Source organism: Enhydra lutris, unplaced genomic scaffold (genome assembly GCF_002288905.1).
Source record: "Enhydra lutris kenyoni isolate GAN:26980312 unplaced genomic scaffold, ASM228890v2 scaffoldscaffold6, whole genome shotgun sequence".
Lineage (NCBI taxonomy): Eukaryota > Metazoa > Chordata > Mammalia > Carnivora > Mustelidae > Enhydra > Enhydra lutris.
This window is the reverse complement of record NW_019154090.1, coordinates 13,100,556-13,118,279: the sequence shown is the minus strand read 5'-3', so window position 1 is coordinate 13,118,279 and position 17,724 is coordinate 13,100,556. Positions and strand designations below refer to the sequence as shown.

At 41.0% G+C, this 17,724-nt stretch overlaps 1 protein-coding gene and 1 pseudogene across 1 annotated transcript in view; one reads left to right on the top strand and one right to left on the bottom strand.

Moving 5' to 3' along the window:
• Positions 1-1,990: 1,990 nt before the first annotated feature.
• LOC111141521 lies at positions 1,991-16,745 on the bottom strand (annotated as a pseudogene).
• LOC111141850 (nuclear receptor coactivator 3) overlaps positions 2,115-17,724 on the top strand; it is a 138,384-nt gene continuing 122,774 nt past the window's right edge. The window contains exon 1 of the mRNA XM_022494688.1: positions 2,115-2,165. The gene's annotated coding sequence lies outside the window, so the exon portion shown is untranslated. The remainder of the gene's footprint in view (positions 2,166-17,724) is intronic.

Here is a 17,724-nt window from a genome sequence, read left to right as displayed (position 1 = left end):
TCTGGGTTCTCAACATCTAACATAGTATTTATTACCTGTCGTCTGATGAGGGAGTGAACCCAAGTAACATATACTGTCTGAGCGATTACTATTGCTAAACTATGTAGATGGTACTGAGAATACATCAGAAAACGAAAGAGATAGAAGTCCTAGCTTCACGGAATTTTCAATCTAGTAAGGAAAAGATATATTAAACGCCATAAGTAAACAAAAATATATGGTATTTCCAATGATAAAAAGTGCTATGAAGAGAGATGAAGCAGGGAAGAGGGATAGACAAAGTTGGGACTGCAGTGGTCAGGAATTTAAAAGAGAAATCGGGGTACCTAGTTGTCTCAGTCGGTTGGGCATTTGACTCTTGGCTCAGGTCATGATCTCGTGGGTCGTGGGATCGAGCTCTGTGTGGGGCTCAAAGCTTGGTGGGGAGTTGGCTCGAAGAGTCTCTGCTTCTGCCACTTCGCCTGTGCTAGTGTGTACGTGTGCTCTTTGTCTCTCTCAAATCAATAGATCAATCAATAAATCTTTATAAAATAGAGAAATCAGGGAAGGTCTCACTGAAGAAGGGACATTTGGACAATGACCCTGAGGGGGTGAGGGAGGGAGTGATTTAAACTTTTCAGGGGAGGAGCACCTGGGTGGCTCAGTCAATCAAGGTTAAGCTTCTGACTCCTGATCAGCTCAGGTTGTGAATAGGGAGGTAAGTTAAAAAACAAAACAAAACACCAAAAACAAAAAAACAACTTTCCAGGGGAGAAAGTGAAGCATGTAGAAGTAGCAAATGCAAGGTCTCTGGGGCCAGTGTGTGCTAAGCATGTTGGAGGGGCCCCAAGGAGTCCAGCAGACCTGGAGGACAGTAGTGAGTTGGACAAGAACTGAGAGATGACTGAGATGGGAAAGACAGGTTTGTGGGGCTTTGCAGGTTACTGCAAAGAATTTGGAGGACAGACATACAGTGACTTGGTTCCTACCAGGGCCTCTCCTACTGCTATGTTAAGAAGAGACTCCAGGTAGAAAGGCTGGACTGGAAGGAAGTAGGGAGAACAGTGAGGAAGCTACTGTCACAGCCTGGGTGGGAAATGGCAATGGTAGAGCATAAAGCAGATATTTGGTTATTTTGTTCTATTGGCGCTCAACACACTTAATACCGATTCAATAGTATTATCTAATATATAGTGCATACTAAAATTTCCCTCCTAAATCCTTTTTACATTAAGGAAAAAGAAAAACCTCGATCCAGTCGAGGCTCATCTAATGCATTTGGTTCTCATCTCTTTCCCGCTTTGGTATTTTTAAGAGCTCAGGCGAGATGTTTTGTAGCATATATCCCACATTCTGGGTTTGTCTGGTTGTTTCTCCATAGTTAGGTTCAGGTTAGCTATTATTTGGGCAGGGATACTACAGAGGAGGCATAATGCCATCCCCATCGCATCGTATCAGGAGACACAGAGTATCAGTTTGATCCACTACTGGTGACGCTAAGTGGTAGTGCTGGTGACGACATCTTCTGGTTAAGGTGTCTGCCAGCTCTGTCCACTGCAAAGCAAGCTACTCTGTGGAATGGTACATAGTGGAATGATATATACTGAATATACTATTGTCAAACAACCTTTCGCCCAGTGGCTTTAGCATCTAATGAACAACCCGGTGGCTTATGACCTTGTGCCTCAGTTTGCTCCTCCGAACAATGAGGATGACAGTGGTCCCAAAGGGATGCTTCTTTTGAGGACCAGTACTTGGCACACAATAAACGCTCAGTAAATGTTAGATATTACTGGACGAAGGCAAGTGTGACAAGATTAAAGGCAGGGCTAGGGCTGCATTCTAGTCCTCCGGACCCCGCTGCAGCTCCCACGCAGTGAGCGAGCGAAAGCGACGGAAGGATCCACACAGCCACGCCCTGGAGCCCCGGGAGCTGGGCCGGGCGGGGGCACCTAGCGCCCCGGCCGCGCAAGGCCCCCTGGGACCGGTAGTGCTGGGCGTGGCCTAGGGACTACATATCCCGGAGGCCCCCGCGCCGCGGCTCCAGCCGCTGCCACTTCAGCCCCTCCACAGCGACGGCGGCGGCCGCGGCGGCTGAGTCGGTGGCGGCGGCAGTGGCGGCGGCTGCGGGCTGAGCGGCGAGTTTCCGATTTAAAGCTGAGCTGCGAGGAAAATGGCGGCGGGCGGTGAGTGGAGATAAAGGAGGAGCGGCGGCGGGCGAGGGGGTGGAGTGCGAGGCGGAGGAAAAGAGGGCGAGTCCCTGGGCTGCCGCGAGCCGACGGCTGCGCCTCCGCGGAGGCGCTGAGGGGCGCGCCGAGAGGGGGGCGCGCTGAGATAGTTTCGGGGTGTCGGGGCCGCGTTGCTTCTCCGCAGCCTGGGGCGGCCCGCGGCAGGAAGAAGGGGAGTCGAGGTGGGGCGGCAGCCGGCTTGGGGGTGCAAGGGGGTCTTCTCGCGGAGGGGTCACCCCGACGAGTTTGGGGGGGACTGCGGGGACCCGCTTTTTCCCTCCTGTCCCTAAAGTTTTTATCTTCTCCCAGCCCTTAGGGCTGCTTTAGAACGCTCCCCGCGTCCTCCTCCTGCCGCTGCCTCGGCTCCTTCGCAGTTATTCTGAAGAATTAGGGGGCGGGGGAAGCCGTACAGACCCCACCGACCCCCACGCCAGCCTCCAAGTCGCTCTCAGAATCGGGTTGCATTTTGTTGCTGTGTTTCCTCCTTCACTTGGGCATTTTTAGTATTTTAACTCGAATTATCTGCGGAATTTTATTTTGGGCACGGGTAGGTTCTCCGCAGTTTTCTCAGTGAAAAGGCATTTTGCTACCTCTGGTGTGAAGGTTGGGAAATGGCAAGTGGGAAGTTGGTAGATCATATTTGGGGTTTGGCTGTCTTTATTAGTACTGTTTTTCCCGTCCGCATCTCTAATCTTACCTTACGTACATTGATTCAGTTTGTAAGGGTTTAAATTGTCTTGCACATGCTTTAAAACAAACAAACAAACAAAACCCACAAAAAACCCCCAAAACCAAAAAGCCACGAGCCGTTGGAAAGCTTAGTTGCTTCTAGTTTGGGGGCACTTAGGGTGGAAAAGTTAAACCAAAAGAGCAGTTCTGAGAGGGAGAAAGCATCGTTTCAGAATCTCACTAAGCAGGAGGAGTTCGGGATTCCAAAATGGAATGACATGAAAGGTATGAAATTCTCCCGAAGTCGAAACTTTTTTTTTTCCCCCCTCCCGAATGTGAAGACTTCCCTTTTTTGCAGTTTTTGAGCAGCGCTTCAAAGCCAACCTGTTTTTGTTATTAAGCCTGTACGGTAAAGAAAGAGGAAGGCGAGTACCAGCTGTCTTGCTGCAGTGGGTTTAAATGGATTTGAATGAGATGAGCGAGTGGTAGTAGTATTGAGTGAGATCGCTGCATCTCCTTGATTTAAACGCCTGGCCTCCGATCCACCTACCTGAGCCCGGGCTGCAAGACAGCTTCAGTATGTGTTGCAGCAGGTTGTATGGAGGATGGAAAACAACAGCAAAAAAGGCCCCCACCCCCCCCCCCCCACCAAGAAAACAACAGCAAACCCCCCCCCCACAGGTCTTATGAATGCCCCATAAACTGTTAAACGGAAATCTGGAAGTTCATGTAATGTTTGTTCTTGAAAAAAATTTAAATTATTGCTCTATTTAGAATAGATATAACATCCAACTGGAAAGGTACACAAACATTGAAAAATGAGTCTCTCCTGTAAACCCTGCAATCCAGGTAATTCGGGTTCCTGGGAGGCAGTGACTATTACTGGGTTTCTAGAGTATCTTTGGTCTTTGGAATAATTATCTTAAGATTTTTATTTGAACCATACTCTTGTTGGGTACCAAAAAACAGGAAAATAAAATGAACAGAAGAAAGGGAAAATGTGGTGGGAATATTATTTTCTTATCACGGTCTTGAACAAATGTTGATAGATCTTAAGAAAAGGCTTCTGAACTTAAGTGCTTATGTTGCCTTATGTACTAACACCCTTAAAGAAGTAACAATCTGTGGGGCTTTAGGATGAAGAAGGCTGCCAGGGTTCATTGTTTATATGTAAGATGAAGCCTCTGTAACATGTAAAATGATATTGAACCCTATAGCTCCTGTCACTGGAGGTTGCTTCAGGTTCTGCATTTAAATGAGCCGTAATCTAGGTTGCCTGTGATCCTAAATTATAGTGGTATTTCATGTATTGATAGAAGTGAGTTCATTGTCCAATCAGTATTAAAAAAAAAAAGGTATATGTCAGCTTCTAGCCTATAGAACGACATTTTGGACATGAGGATTGTGGAATAAGTGGGAAGCGGTAATGTTTCTAGAGCAGTTTGTAGGAAATATTTTTACCATAAAATATTCCTTACCTACAGAACCTTTGGAAATGCAAAATAGCCTCAGCATAAGTAACAGGATTTCTATTTTTGTAAGTTTTAGAATTGTGGTTTTGAATTTACCCACACTAACAATTTGTTAAAAAAATTGAGTGATATTAGAATTTAGGCTGCTAGGGATTGTATTAAATAATGTCATTATATTTTGAAATTGAGTGTACTGTCCACCCCTCCCTCCCATATAAGAGTTACTTATTGGGGTACCTGGGGGGCTCCGTCGGTTAAGCGTCTGCCTTTGGCTCCGGTTCCAGTCATGATCCCAGGGTCTTGGGATCCAGCCGTACATCAGGCCCTCTGCTGTGCAGGAAGCCTGCTTCTCCCTCTCCCTCTGGCTGCTGTATCCCCTGCTTGGGCTCTCTCTCCCTCTGTGTCGAATAAATAAATAAAATCTTTAAAAAAATTAAGAGATACCTTATATCAGGGATATATTCTTATCCCTGTATGAGTAGTTTTTTTCAATAAATCCCTCCACCCAAATAAATTGGCATTCATTCAGCAGGGAGTCAGTGTACTTTTGGACGCTGGATTCTTTTTCTAGGAGATGCGAAATAAAAAAATAGTTTAAAAAATTTTTTTGGAAAATATTTTATTTTCATTTATTTGACAGAGAGAGAAAGTGCAAGCAGGGAGAGCAGCAGGCGGGGGGGGGGGGGGGGGGGAGGGGGGGGGAAGCAGACTCCCTGTTGAGCGAGGAGCTTGATGAGGGCTCTATCCCCAGATTCCAGGATCATGACCTGAGTGGAAGGCAGTTGCTTAACCAACTGAGCCACCCAGGCTCCCCTAAAAAGTAGTTTTCGAAATGGTTACTTACTAAAGCCTTCTTGACTGGTCTTTTGAAGTAAACTTCCTTACCGTATCAGGGACGTACTAAAGATAAGTTTTTTTTTTTTTTTTTTTTAATTTAGTCCTTTGTGTTTTAAAAATGATATTCTAGAGTAGTTTCTTTTAAAGACTACTGTGTTTTTGAGAAATTTCTTAAAAGAATAATTTAAAAATATTTTAGTTTGGACAGTAGGGTATGATAAAAAACCAAACTACTATTGTCCTGTGCCAAATTGGTGTTAAAATAAAGGCTTTAGGGTTTCTTTTTGCATTTTTTTAGACTATATAATTTCAAGCCTTGGCCTGAGGATGTAGACTACTTTTGAAAACTTGATTTGTTGCAAGTTTAGAACGAGTATAGCCTCCAGTGGCTGTCTATACTGGAAAATGACCGCAGTTCAATGCAGTTGTTACTATAATGCTACTTAGGACTAGAAAAATGAGTTGTTGATCATGTTGATGAGTGTCTCATGTAGTTTCTCATAGGTTAAACCAGAGAGGACCTGTCCCAGTTTGGTTTGAACTTATTAGGTATTCCGTAGTATAGAATTAATTTCTCTTTCTTTCTTTCTTTGCATTATTGAGTGGTTAAAGCTCTGAGAGAGAATATTAGTTTTGGAAATGTATGTTAACTTTTCTCTTTCTCATAGTTAAATAGATTAAAGAAATAGGTGATTGTATGTTAGTTTATTTATTTATTTATTTATTTTTAAAGATTTTATTTATTTATTTGACAGAGATCACAAGCAGGCAGAGAGGCAGGCAGAGAGAGAGAGGAGAAAGCAGGCTCCCTGTGGAGCAGAGAGCCCAATGTGGGGCTCGATCCCAGGACCTGGGATCATGACCCGAGCCGAAGGCAGAGGCTCAACCCACAGAGCCACCCAGGTGCCCCTGTATGTTAGTTTAGATCCTCAGGGATAGCATTGAGATTGAGTACTGCAGTAAAATGTAGGCATTTTCTTCCATTTTATTGAGTGCTTTTTGGGGGTGGGGAAGGGATTACAAAATGAGCATTTCTCAGTTAAAGTGGAGGAGGGGCTCTATTGTAATGAGTCTTACTCCTTCATTTTGTTAGTGTTTGCTAGGTAAATTCATTTAGCCCATTGCTTTTTCGATAGGGTTTCTGGGAGATTGTTTTGGGTTAAGGGTACAGTTTATCCAGAGTCTAACCTTATTTTCAGCTCCTAACAAATAATGGAATTGACTTGAATTTAATCACCTTTCCCTTCTGGTGGAGAGTTGTTAAATGAACAGGAAAATGGCCAGAAGATACACAGCAGGAGTTGAGGGGGAAGACCTGTGCTTGTCTAGGAGGCTGATTTATCCATAAACTGCATAATCTTAGACTACATAGTGCCACTTCCCAACTTTGTCAGCATTAACTCAGTTTGGTAGGTTCTGCCGGCGTAGGTCAGTTTACAGGGGGGCAGTAATAAAGGTTTATTTAGCTGTAGTAAATTTTGTGGCCTAGAGGCAAAGGAAAGATGTCTGATCTATCTATCCCATTTCAAAGAATATTTTCAGTGGACTAGTCTCTTCTGTTAGTCATTTTTCACATTTTTCATTAGGAATGTCCTTTTTTTTCTTTTCTATTAATATTTTTTTATCGATACGTTCTAGGAAAGTGTGACTTTCCTTGTCTGTTGGTCACCTATGACGGTATTCTTCTGAAACGTTTAATTTGTTTGGTTAGAGGTTATGAGTGAGGGTTCCGAAGTTTCACTTTTTGGAAACTAGGCTGATTAGATTGCTAAATTTAATTCTTCATCATCCATGTAAGGATGAAAAGGGAATGAATATTGGCATGGGTACCACATAGTAATGGATAATCTACTGCTCCCTGGGGCTTTGCTTTTGGTAGCTATGGCAGCTGAGTAGGAGTGGTAGATGGATAGATGGGAAAAGACTGCAGAAGTCAGCATAATCCTCAATTAGGATAAGCCTCATGGTTAATTGAATGTTGAGTGTACAGGTTAAATCCCATTATAACAAACTCCAGGGGACTAGCTAAATTATTTGGTTGTACTGGGATTGAGCTTTTTTGAATATTGTTTGAAATAGATTAGTCTTTTTGTTTTTGTTAGAGGTGTTGGAAAAATTTTTATTTATTGTAACAATTTGACTAGTTATTACTCATGTACCAATGTGTTTGATGTTCACTTTCAATGCTTTTGCCTTCAAAAAAAAGGAAAAAACCCATGTTTAACTGGGTATATAATTTATCCCCCCTCCCTACACCCCGTATCTTGGTCTAGAATAGCACCATTGGCTTATCTCAACAACTAAATAAACTTATAAGTACTACTGCCACCATCAAAGTGTGGTCAAAGGAAGTGGGAAATTCCCCAGGTTTCCAGGTGACTGCTGCTGGTAATTTTTTTCTGCCCTTGGTAACTTTTAAAAATAAGTGAATATACTTCATTTTGGTGTGCACTTTACTTTGTCAGTAATAATTAAGGTAGCCCTTTTCCATTGATCCAGTTGTAGTTCCAAGACAGAGATCTATATGGTGTTAAAAAGTGATGGTAGTGATGAAAGTGATGAAAAAAATTCATAAATACAGAATTTTTCAGTAACAGGATTAATAAACGTATGATAAAAATACTGTTATGCTTGTCGGAAATAGACTTTTTTTTTTTTTTTTTGTCCTATACTTTCAGATTGATGTTCAGTGAATTTAAGGCATTTACATCTCACTTTCATACCTAAAGCTAGCATTTTTATTTTGCTTAGAGAGTTGTGATTGGGTGTAGCAAGACATTTTTGAAGTCATTCTTTTAAATAGATGTTCCATGAAGGAGGGCAAATCTGAAAGAGGGAATTTCAAAGCAACCCAAGCAGTGTTTTGAAAGTTCTCGAGTCAAGAATAATGACTGGCTAGTAGGCAGGAAGCCTGCAGTTGCATTGTGGTATTGTTCCTCCATCTTATGCATTTGAGAACTTGAGCACAAAAGAGGAGAATGCGTGGGGAGGGGAAGAAAGAGCTTTAACAAGAAAAAAAAGTGAGGGGGGAGACTTTCAGAGTAAATATACTTTGCTGTTCTATTTGAGTGAAATCTAAAACCAAATTACTTTTACTTTGAGAGGAAGTATTTATTTATCATAATCTAAATGTCCTAAACTGACGTTTTTATAAATGAGAGTTAATTGTTACTGATGATCATACACGCTCAGTTTTAAAACAACTTAAAAAAAAAAAAATCTCCGGGGGCCTGGTTAGCTTACTTGGAACAGCATGTGACTCTTGATCTGTAGGCCATGAGTTCGTGCCCCACATTGGGTGTAGAGATTACTAAAAATAAATTTATATAAAAAAAATTTACCTCTAAATATTTCCCCACTTTGTTACCTAATCAGTATCATTTGTTAGCTTGTTACTTTAAAAGTGATACTTAACTGTGAAGAGAATAATTTCTAAGCTAGTACTGTAAGCTTCCTGCAAATCAGTCTCTAGGTCTTACTTAAAATTTATAAAATAAAGTGGATGGAGTATGTGGTTTTCCAAGGTTCATTATATTGGAAAATTTTTATAAAATTAATGTACTGTATAAATATGTAGAATGTCCTTATATTTAAATTTTGTTGGTCAAACATTAAACGGATTAAGCTCTTTAGACCAGATAATAGTAACCTTTCAGTGCTGACTCATCAGTTTGGAGTAAAATGACTTTGAGCTCCCGACCTCACCCTAGTATGTGCTGTAAGCTCTAAAGCGAGTGCTTGTACACATGTGCCTGTGGAAGCGGGAGCGGGGGGAGAATTTTCGGTCCCCTCCTTCTGTGTAAGAAAATGAAGTCATATTTTTCTTTACTCTCAGTAAAGCTGTCATCAGTGAAATGGATTATTGAATTTAAGTCACTCTGTAGAGTAGCTGTATCAGCTTGATTTTGTTTCCAGATTGAAATTTAGCAGCTTTATTTGAAAATGTTTTAAGGATTACCCAGTATTCTCTTCACCGAATTGTGTCTTTAGACTAAATACCTTCTGCTCCATCCACATTCATCTCTTTCCTCTTTACCTGTCTGGTAGTGGTTGTGTTTTTAAGATTTTCACCCCGGCCACGATGTTTGGCCCCATAGCAGTCAGAGCAAGTATTTGGCTGCATCTAGGAAAATCTCACTTTGCCAGTGAAAAGAATAACTACACACATGTTACATCCATTGGAGGGCCCGTAGTATCTCCTTCATGTAATAAGATAAAACTATTACTGTGTTAAATATTAACAATAATTTCATCAGGAATCAATAAAATGAATTCAGGAAGCTACTTCAAAGTGCACAACCACATCTGGAATGGTGGAAGCCTTTGGTGGTTGGATCCCAAGTTAGGTGAACCTGGAATTGTGAAGTCCAAAAAGCTCCAGTTTTCTTTTTCTCTCCTTAAAGTACAAAATATCTCCCACATGTTGCTTTTATTTATTTATTTTTAAAGATTTTATTTATTTATTTGACAGAGAGAGAGAGAGAGCGCACAAGTAGGTGGAGCTGCAGGCCAAGGGAGAGGGAGACGCAGGCTCCCTGCTAAGCAAGGGAGCCTGATGTGAGACTCGATCCCTGGACCCTGGGATCCTTCCTGATCTCAGCCGAAGCAACCGCTTAACGGACTGAGCCACTCAGGCATCCTCACGTGTTACTTTTTAACCTGACTTTTCCTACCTCTGTACTTCTAGTCTTAAACTTTAATCTTTAATTTGCTACTGTTTGGTGGTTGCCCACTCCCCTGTACACACACAAACTTACCCAGTGTTTGTTAAGTTTGTAGTGTTTAAGGCACTGTGGGAGTTAAAAAGGTTTTGACCTCCAAGTGCACACAGTCAGTTACTCATCACTTCACTACAAGGCAATCTATTTGGCTTATGAAGATCAAGGAGTAGTTTAGAGGAGGAAGGGGACTACTTCTGACCAGGTGATCAGGATGCAGGACTTTGAAGAATGAGTAAGATTTTAATATGGAGAGAGCAGTTTTTGTTGGTGAGAAATCACTGGTAAGAGCTCCGAGGTAAGGTATTTTAAGACTGGGTGTGTAAATATTCAATAAATGTTAAGTGAGTGGATTTGGATAAACTGGTTTTGTTTTTGCAGAGTCCTATTGATACGTCTCTCTTAAATATATTTTCATTACAACTTCTTTTTTTTTTTTTTTTTAAGATTTTATTTATTTACTTGAAAGAGAGAGAGCAAGAGGAGGGAGGGTCCGAGGGAGAAGCCTACTCCCCGCTGAGCTGGGAGTGTGATGCGGAATGGATTCTAGGGGTCCTATCCCGGGACTCCAGGATCATGACCCAAGCTGAAGGCAGTTGCTTAACCAACTGAACCACCCAGGCGCCCCTCATTGCAGCTTCTAAAACTGCCATTCAGGCCCTTTATTTCTAGATTATATATCAGCTTTCAAAGTAGTCTCTGTTCTTTCCCTAAGTCCTCTCTGTACTTATTAAACAGCGTTTTGATTAGAGTTTTTGCCTAAAAATCTGCACAGTAGAATCCAAAATCCTTAACCTAATATTCAGTTCTTATCATAGTCTTTTTTAAAACAATCTTTTGGGGCACCTGGGTGGCTCAGTGGGTTAAGCCTCTGCCTTTGGCTCAGGTCATGGTCTCAGGGTCCTGGTGAGATCCAGCCCCGCATTGGGCTTTTCTGCTCAGCACGGAGCCTGTTTCTCCCTCTGCCTGCCTCTCTGCCTACTTGTGATCTCTCTCCCTCTGTCAAATAAATAAGTAAAATCTTTAAAAAAAAAAAAATCAATCTTTCCCATTTTTCTTGCCCCTTATTTCAGTCACACTGCTTCTTTCTGGCTCTTCTCCCTTGCTATCTAGGCCTAGTCTTTAAGGTTCAGTTCAGATCCTACCTCAGGTAAATTTCCCAGACTACCACAGCTGAAAATACAGTTCTTAATTTCTGATATGAATTTTATTGTCTCCTCACATGCATAGGAGTCAGTATTTATTGATTGGTAGGACAGATTCAGTCCAATTGTCTATTTTTTTGAGGTGGGGACTATTTCTTTTATTAAGCTTTTGAAATCCTCTTTTTTTTTTTAATTTAATTTTATTTTATTTGACAGATAGAGATCACAAGTAGGCAGAGAGGCAGACAGAGAGAGAGAGGAGGAAGCAGGCTCCCTGCCGAGCAGAGAGCCTGATGCGGGGCTCGATCCCAGGACTCTGGGATCATGACCTGAGCCGAAGGCAGAGGCTTTAATCCACTGAGCCACCCAGGCGCCCCGAAATCCTCTATTTTTTCAATCATACTCATTTTAAGTCCCCCCCCCCCCCAAGTGTTTGGATATGAAAGTTTCTAGAGTTGTAACTCTCAAGTCCACTTTTCTATCTGGATAGTGAGATAAATTAGAGTCCTAAGGATTTGCTTGGACCTGTGTCTCCCCCATAGAGTTGTCCCAGATTAAATCATCCCTGGATCTTAGAATACGTTCATGTTTCCCAAATGCCCTAGGACTGGATAGTCCTTCTGTAAGTTGTCCAAATGTTTTTATTCAGTACCACTGTTCTCCAAAGAATTGTGCTAAGCACTGTAGGCATTAAAATCCCTTTGTGATCTAGGAGCTTATAATCTAGTTGAGAAATAAGTGTAAATGAAAAAAATATATAGCTGCAGCAACATAATAAATAAGTGGTTCAGAAGTTCAGAGGAGGAAAAGGTTATTTTCAACTGGAATTGTTAGGGAAAACTTCATGGAGGAGATGGGTTAGATGTAAAGGGAATTAATTGCTGCTTCTGATCTCTCTTTCCCACATCTTTTATTCTGTAGTGCTGTTACAGTAAGAGAAAAAAAGTTTTGTTTTTTTTGTTTTTTTTTAATTGAAAAGGAGGCATAAACATGGTAGAGTTGAAGCAGTACAAAAAAGTATACCTTGAGAAAGTAAGGATTTTAAAGTAAGGATTTTGGTCTTTATAGCTACCCCCTTTCCCAAAGGCTACTGAAGTTAGAGGATATTCTGTGCATGTAGTTGTGGATGTCTCTCTCTTCAGTATTTTTCAGTATTTTTTTTCCTAATCTTTTCCTCTATTTGTTTTTCCCCCCCCTTCTTTATTTCTTTTTTTTTTTTTTTTTAAAGATTTTATTTATTTATTTGTCAGAGAGAGAGAGAGGGAGAGAGAGCGAGCACAGGCAGACAGAATGGCAGGCAGAGGCAGAGGGAGAAGCAGGCTCCCTGACGAGCAAGGAGCCTGATGTGGGACTCGATCCCAGGACGCTGGGATCATGACCTGAGCTGAAGGCAGCTGCTTAACCAACTGAGCCACCCAGGCGTCCCCCCTTCTTTATTTCTAATTAAAATGAGGTTCCCACTATCTTCATTTAACAAAAGAACTTGGAGAGCCTTCTATATTTCAGAGTTTTAAAAGGCTGTATAATAATTCCATTGTCCAAATGGATTTTGTAAAACTTACTTTAACGAGTTTTGCTTGCTATTTCCAATCTTTTACTATTTTGATTGATACTACAGTGAACTATATGTAGATCTGTGTGTAGGCTTGAGTATATCTCAGTATAGACATCTTGGACATGAAATTTCTGAATCAAAGGAAGCATTTAAAACTTTTAAGTTTTTTTTTTTTTTTTTTTTTAAAGATTTTATTTATTTATTTGACAGACAGAGATCACAGGCAGGCAGAGAGGCAGGCAGAGAGGCAGGCAGAGAGAGGAGGGGAAGCAGGCTCCCTGCTGAGCAGAGAGCCCGATGTGGGGCTCGAGCCCAGGACCCTGGGATCATGACCTGAGCCGCAGACAGAGGCTTTAACCCGCTGAGCCACCCAGGCGCCCCAAGAAGCATTTAAAACTTTAAATGGTTCTTTCCTAATTGCTTCCAAAGAGGTTACTAGACTTCGGCTTTTTTTTTTTTTTTTAAGATTTTATTTATATATTTGACACAGAGAGAGAGAACACAAGCATAAAGGAGTGGGTGAGGGAGAGGGAGAGGGAGAAGCAGGCCTCCTGCTGAGCAGAGAGCCCAATGTGGGTCTCCATCCCAGGACCCTGGGGATCGTGACTTGAGCCGAACGACTGAGCCACCCAGGCTCCCCGAAACTGGCTTTCATCTGTTGTTTATGAGAGAGTCTCATTTCTCCTTTGTTTCTTCTTTATTTCTTTTCTTTTCTTTTTTTTTTTTTAAGTGGTCTCTGTGCCAAGTGTGGGACTTGAACTCATGACCCCCAAGATCAAGAGTCACATGCTCCACCAACTAAGCCAGCCAGGCTCTCCTCCTTTTTATTTTTTAAAAACTTATCCCTTCCTCTTACTTGACTGCTCGAAGGCATAAAATCTATTGTTCATTGTCTAAGAATATGAAATTAAACTTCCCTTGGAGTTCCCAAAGCCTTTAATAATCTGACTCTAATCTACATTTCCAGCATTATTTCCTTAATTCTATGTATTTTATACTCTAGTTGCTGTTAAGTTTCCCTTGTTCTGTCTTCCCTGCTCTTAGCCTAGTAAAATTCTCTTTGCTGTGTTCTGATTTATATTCTTAGATATAAAAGATAAAAGCTACCATTTATCCAAGCCTATATGCTTGGACAGTGTTTGGTATTTAATGTATATCATCTCATTTAACAGTCTTTTGTACTTTAGAGCCCTTTTTTTTTTCTTCAAATGAAGTCTTCTACAAAACCCTATTCAAAATAGAAAATGTGATTTTATTAAAATTTATATTCTAAGTTGAAATTTAAACTGTTTGCTGGTTATAAAGGCAGTGAAAATGAGATTGCTCTGATGAATATAAAAATTTGAAATTGGGTTATGAAGAACTGTTATGGATCTAAATCCATCTCTGCTTCTAGTTTATTTCTGTATTATGAAAATCCCAACCCATACAGAGTTATGGTTGCAAATGGTCTGAATTTAAAAATATTTTTTGATATATATAACAGTAGCACATGGGACAAATTCAAGGTACCATGAGTACAGTGGTACCATGAGAATACACTGGAAAGCAAGGGGTCCTTCCTCAGCTGTCTCCTGGCCACCTCCCTATCCCATCTCAGAATTATTAACTATAGAGTCATTGTTAACTCAAGACGTATAAATGCACATGCTTAAAAGCTTTCAAGTTTTGTGAATTTCTCCTTTTTTGGGTAAAAAAAATTTTTTTTTTTTTAAGATTTTACCTATTTATTTGACAGAGAGAGATCACAAGTAGGCAGAGAGGCAGGCAGAGAGAGAGGGAAGCAGGCTCCCTGCTGAGCAGAGAGCTGGATGTGGGACTCGATCCCAGGACCCTGAGATCACGACCTGAGCCGAAGGCAGCGGCTTAACCCACTGAGCCACCCAGGTGCCCATTTTTGGGTAAATTTTGTATTAAAGTGTAGCATACGTGAGTATAGGCAGATATATTTTCATAAAATAAACTCACTTATGTAATTGGCACTTGGAGCCCTATTCTGGATTGTGTAGGGGAAGGCTTCATATCTATGTTTATAACTACTAAATTCTTTCTAATATTTATACAGTATTCTGCTGTGTGGATATATCATAATATATCCAGTTTAATATCACTACAAAGCTGTAAGTGAATATTCTCATACATATTTCTTTGTTCCCATTTGTTAAGTATATAAAAATTTCTGGAAGTAAAATGCTAGAGTATTAAAGAGTATGAATTTAAGTTTTATAGATAATTGCAACTAGCTCCCGGTTATAGAGGTTGTATCAATTTATGAGTCCACCAGCAGTGTGTTTCTTCTAGTGCTTTTATGATTTCTTTTTCTTTTGTAACACACAAAAAAATCAACTGTAAAATTTTGAAAAATGTAAAATAAGGAGTGCCTGGCTGGCTCAGTTGGAAGAGCATATGACTCTTGATCTTGGGGTTGTGAGTTCAAGCCCCATGTTGGGTGTAGAGATTACTTACAAATAAAATATTTAAAAGAAAAGAAAGTATGTTAAACTGGTAGCATAGATTAATGTAGTGTAAACTACAGTATGTTGTGATTATATATATTCTGTTTAATGTGTTTAAAGGTGTTTAAAATGTACCTATATAACATTTGGATGTGTTTTTTTTTTAATATGTAGAAATCTGCTTTTTTGAGGTATCCTTATACTAAAATTGAACTACTTTGAGTGTGCCATTTGTTTTGACAAATGTAAACTGTTGTGTTACTACCGCTACAATCAAGATATAGAACATTTACATCACCCAGAAAGTTCAGTCTTGCCCATTTCTATTCAGTCCTCTTCTGGGTTTTGTAGTATTTGTAATGTTCTGCTTTCTATCACTATAGTTTGGTTTTTTCTTTTTTTAAGTTTTATTGAGGTATAATTGACATTCAGTTAATTACATATATTTAAAGTGTATAATTTGAGTTTTGACATAGAGGTCTACCTCTGGATCTGTCACCATGATTACAATAATGGAAATAGCTATTAATTCTAATAGAAGCATTCTCGTAACTCTTTTTTAATTTTTTTTGAAGATTTTATTTATTTATTTGACAGAGAGATCATAAGTAGGCAGAGAGGCAGGCAGAGAGAGAGGGGGAGACATAGACTCCCTGCTGAGCAGAGAGCCTGATGTGGGGCTTGATCCCAGGACCCTGAGGTCATGACCTGAGCTGAAGGCAGAGGCCCAATCCACTGAGCCACCCAAGCACCCTCCTAGCTCTTTATAACCTATTCCTCCCCTATCTTCCATAATTACTGATATGCCTTATGTCACTGAAGATTAGTTGAACTTTTTGAGCATTTTATGTAAATAGAATTGTTTGCTATGTACTCCATTCCCCCAATTGGCTGTCAAATAAATGATCCTTTATTGAAATATTTTCCTTTGTAGTTCTTTTTTTTTTTTTTTAAAGATTTTATTTATTTATTTGACAGAGAGAGATCACAAGCAGGCAGAGAGGCAGGCAGAGAGAGGAGGAAGCAGGCTCCCCGCTGAGCAGAGAGCCCAATGCGGGGCTCGATCCCAGGACCCTGAGATCATGACCTGAGCCGAAGGCAGCGGCTTAACCCACTGAGCCACCCAGGTGCCCCTCCTTTGTAGTTCTTAACTAGCTGGGCATTCAACTGAACCACTGTTGATTTATCTATGATGTCATGAGCGTGGTGGCCACCAGCATTGCAGCCCAAAGACTGGGCAGTCCCCAGGATTTCTTTAATGGTTCTAGAGAGTTCTCTGGGTAAAGATCTGTGCCTCATCTGTAGGGCATTGTTGACCATCTCATCAAAAGTAGTATTTCCGCTCTGCTTAACCAAGAAAACACCACTCATTGTTTTTCTGCAGCTTTCTTTCTCTTGGAGGTTCCTTGAGGGTTTTGATAATCAGGGCAGAGGCAGAAGGTACCATTTCAGTCTGGGCCTTTCTGTTCTGAGTGGTCAGTTTCACTGTAATCCTCTACCCTTCCAATCACCAGTTGCCTTGATGATGTCATTACCAACTTTTTTTGGTGACAGATCTAGGGGGCTGATCTTGGGGGCCAGCTCAGAAATGGCACTGACTTCCGCACTGGTGCACTTCACGTATATGATTTTGATCTGCTTCGTTTGCATGTCATCCTTGCGCAGGGGCCATGGTAATCTTCTCTGTATCGCCAATTTTAGTATATGTGCTGCCGAAGCGAGCACTGATCTGGTTGGGTTTGAACTTAGGCAGGCAGCATGGTGGAGGCATCTGGTGTTGGATGAACCTGGATTTGAGATGACTGAAGACAGTTGCACCTTTGCTTCCTCTAAGCTGAAAACCAAAAGTACTATGTACTTTCTTTGAGGGGAGCTGCTTTCTTTTACTTACTGTATAGTCATTTTGGGATTCATCTCATCCATGTTCTTGCATATGTCAATAGATTTTTTTAAAAAAAAATTTTATTTTATTTTATTTTATTTTTAAAGATTTTGTTTATTTATTTGTCAGAGAGAGAGAGAGAGCAAGCACAGGCAGACAGAGTGGCAGGCAGAGGCAGAGGGAGAAGCAGGCTCCCTGCCGAGCAAGGAGCCCAAAAAAGATTTTATTTTTAAGTAATCTTTTAAAGGCTCAAACCCTGAGATCAGGAGTTAGTTGTATGCTCTACCAACTGAGCCAGCCAGGTGTCCTGCATATATCAGTACTTTTATTCTTATTTTTTCAAAGATTTAATTTATTTATTTGACACAGATTGTAAGTAGGCAGAGAGGCAGGCAGAGGGGGAGGGAGAAGCAGGCCCCCTGCTGAGCAGAGAGCCCCTTGTGGGGCTCGATCCCAGGACCCCAAGATCATGACCTGAGCTGAAGGCAGATGCTTAATGGACTAAGCCACCCAGGTGCCCCACTTCTTTGACATTTATATACAAGGATTTGTGGGGACATAATGCTTTTATTTCTGTTGAATAATGGAATGTCTGGGTTATACGGTAAGTGTATGTTCCAACACTTAAAAATTTTAAGAAACTGGGATGCCTGGGTGGCATAGTCGGTTAAGCATCTGACTCTTGGTTTCAGCTCAGGTTGGTGACCTCAGGGTTGTGAGATCAAGCCCCAAGTTGGGCTCTGTGCTCAGTGCAGAGTTTGCTTGACACTTTTTCTCCCACTC